Source organism: Thermobia domestica, chromosome 1 (genome assembly GCF_964235325.1).
Source record: "Thermobia domestica chromosome 1, izTheDome1.hap1.1, whole genome shotgun sequence".
In the NCBI taxonomy this organism is placed as follows: domain Eukaryota; kingdom Metazoa; phylum Arthropoda; class Insecta; order Zygentoma; family Lepismatidae; genus Thermobia; species Thermobia domestica.
The window spans coordinates 382,686,537-382,693,203 of NC_137454.1; positions in this window are offsets into that span (position 1 = coordinate 382,686,537).

Sequence of the window (6,667 nt, forward strand, 5' to 3'; positions counted from 1 at the left end):
GAAGAAAAAGAAGAAGAAGAAATTTTATGATTTTTTTCTTAATTCACGCATGCCCTGTTGTTTCTTTTATTATTTGTCAAAGTAAATGTTACGTTTTAAAATAGATTTTGACTAGTATTCCAATACATAAGACTACTGGACAAAATACTCTAGGCCTTATGCAGAGTCGTTCTGACGCGTGATTAGAACCATACTAAAGAGCTCGACTAACATATGTTTCCTCCAGTAGTCAGGTCTTTAGTATGACGCTAATCATTCCTCAAAACGACTCTGCATAAGGCCTTCTAAATTTGAACTATTAGAGAAGAGGAGAAATTGATAGGCTCGAATTTTATGGAAACGATACTTGACAATCAGTATTATGAAAAGTATTGGACATATTCCGGACCAGATTTCCCAAATTTTGCGGATAGCAACGCAATAATTCGAACAAGCAAATATGAGTACTTCAGTATCTTGATTGTCGAAAAGCAAAACCCAGACTTTGCGTTGCTTTGAAGCAAATCTTTACAGACTGAATTTCTATATTTTTTCAAATATGCTGAAAAAAATGAAATGAAGTATTTTGCCTTATGCAGAGCTGTTTTGACGTATGATTAGCCTTTATTCGCGACTACTGCGGGAACATACGTTAGTCGAACTCAGCACTAATAACGCTTCAGAACGTCTCTGCATAAGGCACTATCAGTTTAACTTCCTACGTTATGCCCTGCAGGCTAAAGGCAGCAATGATTAACCCTTCTGATACTTCCCCTTTTTAAAGGTAAATTTTAGACTTTCAGTCAAGCAGCTATTGGGTCGAGACTATTTATCGTAGGATAGGGTTGCCAGACGTCCCGATTTTCCGGGATACCTGTTTGTTCCAGTTTTCGTTTTTCAGATTTAAAAAATCAACCCACAAGAACTAGTATGTTTCACTTTAATGGAAGGTAGTATTTCTGACTGAGATGATGATGATGCAATAAATAAAAAAGTATCTCTTCAATCATAAATGGGAGAGTGTGTCCTAATTGGCACAATATTTAGGACCTCTTAAACACAAAAATTCGGAATAAGGGACACCAGGAAGCTCTCCTTATGTTTCCTTTTCACATTCTTTATACATCCTTTGTGGAGCTTCATTTCTGTTAACTGTATATAGAATAAACTGGAAAATTGGAGTACTAACCTGCAAAAGACAGGTAATTAATTGATTCTGACCAATTGAGTAGGAACCGTGATCTTATATATAGCCTGGGGTAGGTGTCCCGGTTTTTCGATTACAAAATCTGGCAACCCTATCGTAGAAACATAGTTCATACCAAGGATGTTATAAATAGAGGATCTTCCCATATGTATCTTCATCCTATTAAAGCGATGAAGCCAAAAACCAACCGAGCATCGGCACTTCTTATTGGCTACTCTTGTATCTGCCATCGTCTGATTGGCTACTTTCGTTTCCCCCATGATTGTTGGCTTAAAACATTGCGATCTTATTGGGCAGAGTGGGCAGAGTAGGGGGTGGCGAAACTATGACGTATGGCTTCAAGATTTTGTTGTAAGGGCAGATCCTCTATTTTATAAGATCCTTGGTTCATACCTCGTTATGTTTGGAATGACGCAGTGTTTCCAACTGTACCATTCAAATTTCCCTAATATGTATGAAAGGGTATGGCAATAAAGTTCCATTGGGCAATAAAATTCCCGCCCAAAGTGGGAAAAAGGATTTTTGAAAAAATCTCTGTTTCCAGCAAATTTCTCCACTCCGGTACATGACACGGACATGCGAATGTTCCCCCCCCCCCCCAAAAAAAAATTGCTTCATTTCGAACAAAACGTGGTGTAATCCCATGATCCTGGGATAAATAGTCTTTGTGCTAAAATTAATTTACTATTTTCCCCGACCCATTTTTTTTCTAATAACTACTAATCTATTGTTATTCAATAAGCTCTAGTATCAAGACACTTTATCTTAGGATCATAGTTCGTACCTCATTGTGTTCGTAATGAAGGAATGTTTCCAACTGCAAAACTCAAATTTCCCTGTTATGTACCAGAAATGATAAAATCACGCTCAAATTGGGGAACAAATTTTCAGGGAAAATCACTTTTTCGGGAATTTGCTCCTCAAGTACATGCTAAAGCCACGTGAGTGGTGCAGTTAGGAACGTTGCTTCATTACAAATAAAATGAGGTACGAACCATGATTCTACAATAAACACTCTTGACGCTAGACCTTATTGAATAACAATACATTAGTAATTATTACCCAAAAATGGTGAGAGAAATTTAGTAAGTCAGCTCTAGCACCATAATCCTAGAATACTTTAGGATTATGGTTTGTATCTCATTTTGTTCGTAATGAAGCAGCGTTTCCAATCGTACCACTTGCATATCTCTATCATATACCTGAGGGGAGGAATTCTCGCCAAAATGGATTTAAAAGTAGCGGGAAATTCAAATTTTCAAAAATTAGCTTTCTCTGAAATTTATCTCCAGGCACATGATAGCGCAACGATAGTGATATCGTTAGAAACGTTGCATCATTACGAACAAAATGAGGTACGAACCATGATCCTACTACAAATAGGGATGACTGTAGCTACTTACTATACACATTGACTAAAAATGTGTAATAAGGGAAAAATTTAGATTTTTTTGAAAAATTTCTATTTACCCTACGACCATGGTTTGTATCTCGTTTTGTTCGGAATGATATTAGGTTTTAAACGGTACCACTCACATGTCCCTATCATGTACCTGAAGAGAGGAATTCCCGAAAAAAATATCCTGAAAATCCCCATTTTTCCACTTTGGGCGGACATTCTCGCTTCTGGTACATAATAGGGACATTTGAGTGGTACAGTTGGAAACATTTCTTCATTATGAACACAATGAGGTATGGACCATGATCTTAGGATTAATAGCGATGTGTCAGGATTTTTAAAAAATGCTCTAAAATTTACCATTTTCTTTTTTTCCTTCCTCCATGTTTGTGACGTCACTGCCCCCAGACATCGCACGCGTGACTGCAAAATGACCATGAACCATTTTTTTATGCTTCCCCGTTTGAACGAATGCAAAAAACTCGGTGTAAAAAGCTTTACTAGAGATTTATGAAGCAAATTCAGAAAGTCGACGCCATGGTACAGAACTGTACCAAAAGTTCCCAAAGGGTTGAAGCAAGTGAATGATGATAGAATAATTTGTGGGATGAGAAGGTGGGAGTAAACGGGAATACCCCCAGAAAACCAACGAACACGATATTGGCCACCACAAGCTTACTTGGCAGGAGCCAGAGTTGGCGTGGGTCAATGAAAACTTGACCCATGACCCACTGACCCACCACTCACCGTGACCCACGACCCACTGACCCACTGACCCACCACCCACCGTGACCCACTCTGACCCACGACCCACGGTGACCCACTCTGAGCCACCACCCACGGTGACCCACTCTGACCCACCACCCACGGTGACCCACTCTGACCCACCACCCACCTTGAACTACTCTCATCCACTGTGACCTATTCTGACTCACCAAAATCCATTGTCATCAACTGTGAACACGATTCACGGCCTCTTCTGTACTAACTAAAGAGTTTACACTTGTAATAAAACATGACTGTGAAATTGTCACTAATCGGAGTTTGAATCTCTAGTCAATCGCCCAAGCACCGCTCTGTCAGAATAACGGTGGATCTAATCTTTATGATATAAAATGGTAAAGTGTTTGTCAGTGAGAAAATTGAAACAGTTCGAGGTGGGGGAAATTAGTGTGTGCCTAAAATATACTTGTAGTAAGAGAGTATTCTTGCGAGTGTTAATTTATTAACGCATTCCAAAAGAAACTTCTATTCGCAGAGAAATACTTCTGTATAATATGGAAAAGGTTATGATTTCTCAGTTCACAGTATTTTTCTCCAAAAGACTTGAAAAATCAGTTTTCAATGGCGTATAAAGGTGCTCGGGTACTGCCTGTAAGAGCATCTCCATAAAGTATGTTAATAATTGTAATTTGTGTAATCACTAAAACACCACGTTAATTTAAGTTACAAATATGCATAATTGCAATTATTATGAATATTTATTCAAAGTAGTTTACCTAAAGCAAAGAAGAGACTTACTAAAAAATAGGTACAAAGTTGAATAGCACAAATAAGCCATTGGTAATACAAGTAAGCCTATACATTTTCTATAGCTCGTAATTTTCCACTTTAAAACACACCTGAAATCGGGTTTATTTCCTGTTGGTAGCTTTTTCGTGGTAAATCATCCGCAGGGGAATGATGTCCATCCTTTAGCCAAGAAATAAATAGCTCGTCTACTTTGAGCTTGTCTAGCGGTGGGACATTAACATTGAACAAGTTAGACAATGTTTGAGCACTTAGTCTATTTCTAATATCAGTCATCTGTAAATTCATAAGGGGAAGTCCCCGTTCGCACTCTGTCGTGGAAATTGATAATACTTCTACCCGATTTCTGCAACTCCTCATCGACAATCTGCTTGTTAAACTTAAGTCTGATAACGATTTTTCTTGGTTAGTTTTGAAATACTCAGCAAGAAGTATCATCTCTCTATCACTATACAACACCTTTTCCATATCGACCATGTCAGTTGGCAATGTCGACTCATGGAGAACAGAAACTTCATCTACCACGCCCTCAATAGGGAATCTTGTGAATAAATTATCAATTAAAGCCTGATAAACTGAAGATTTCTTATTTGTTTATAAATTTAATTTTTGTAATTACACATGAAGGTTTTATGCCATTACGAAGTTCTCTCTCCCGTCTAGAAAGCGAAAGAGAACGTGGTTCCTGGAAAGTGTTCAGAGGTGAATGGGAATTTCTCTCCTTCTTCCCCTTCAATTACTACACTGCTGTTTGCCATGTGCCAAATTACGATGAATTTCAATTAAATTATCACAGTATAATTATTTCCTTGTTGAATTATCAATACTTTTCAGTTCCAAATCAAGGTAAGTAGACCAACGTAAAGGGAAAAAAGTGTAAAATTTTCCATATAATTATGCGTACAATCCAAACTTAAAATTTCCGTGTAATTAAGCTTACAGTACAAATTTTATGCCTATTTTAGTCACAAGTTTTTGGGTTGATTGCTCTGTGCTGTAAGCGCTCCATATAATAAACATAAGCTTCAGCAATTATTATAGTAGAAAGCAATGGATATATGAAGCCAAGCACTGTAATTTTTTGTTTCTGATTTTTTTTTCTTAAATAACATCAATCGTTTTCGATCATTTTTACAAACCAACTCACTACCAATGTTCCATATATAGAAAGTGCAACCCTCCATAAAGGAGAATTTAAAAATATGCTAGGACACATTGGGCCATATGCAGAGTCCTTCTGACATGTGATTAGTGCCATACTAAAGCGTTCGACTTACATATGTTTCCTGCAGAAGTCGGGCGTTTAGCATGACGCTAATCATTTGTCAAAACGACTCTGCATAAGGCGGTTTATGTTTATTTTCAATAAAGAGTTAATGCACTGAATTTCAGCTCAGTAAGTATAACGGCTTGCGAGATACTAATTTTTTTTCGCAAAAATTCGGATCCTCACCCTCCTTAGGATATGTAGCTATTATAATGAAAGCAATACAATATCTCAATTTGTATTAAGGCCTAATTACATACCAAAAGTAATTTCATTTGACTTTGCAATTCGGCGTGATGATCAGGCACACATAGTTACATTCAATTTTTTTATATAATAATTTATATATTACAGTGATTCAAAAATGTATTTTTTCCAGTAGTTAGCTCTAAAAACTCACAGATCTCGAAAGCCAAGTAGTAGTGTAAGTCTTATTGTCATTATTACAGTTAAAAATATCAATATCCAAAAGCGCCTGAAGTTCTTTTTTCACTTGGTAAGATATACTCACCTCAGGTAGGTAGACAGAAACAAGTGGAAAAGGGAGGTAAATGAAGGTCTTGCAAGTAAAACGAAGACAAATTTACCAGTCTTCAGAAGATATTGTCTACAATGCAGTGAGCAGAGAGGGTCGGTAGATCATACTGAGTCGGTGGGTCGCAGTGGGTCATGATGGATGGTGGGTCGCAGTGGGTCACGGTGGGTGGTGGGTCGCGGTGGGTCACGGTGGGGTGGGTCACAGTGGGTCACATGATGTTGACCCACGACCCACTGACCCACTCAGAAAACTTGACCCACCGACCCACGGACCCACTCCATCTCTGCCAGGTACCCCATGCACCAGAAGTAAACGCTCTACCACTGAGGTACCGTGCCGTCTAAAAAATGTGTCGAATTAAAAGAACCAAAACATATTAGAAGGGCTACAATATTGTCAACCAAATAATAGGAAGTAGGTTTTAGTTACAAGACTTGTAATTAACTACAGTAAATGTTCGAATGTATCTTAGAATTATATTTTCAAGATTCTATTTCTTAATATCTAATCGAAATTGATACTGAGGCGTATTTTAATAATAACAAATAATAATAATAATAATAATAATAATAATAATAATAATAATAATAATAATAATAATAATAATAATAATGTGTTTGTTCTGTTAAAGATGAGGAAGAAAATAATTATTGTTTACTTTACGCAAATACACGTAAAATATTAGCATAATATGTTATTATAGGGTTTACTATTATACCACATAAAATTTGCGAAAATTCAATATCT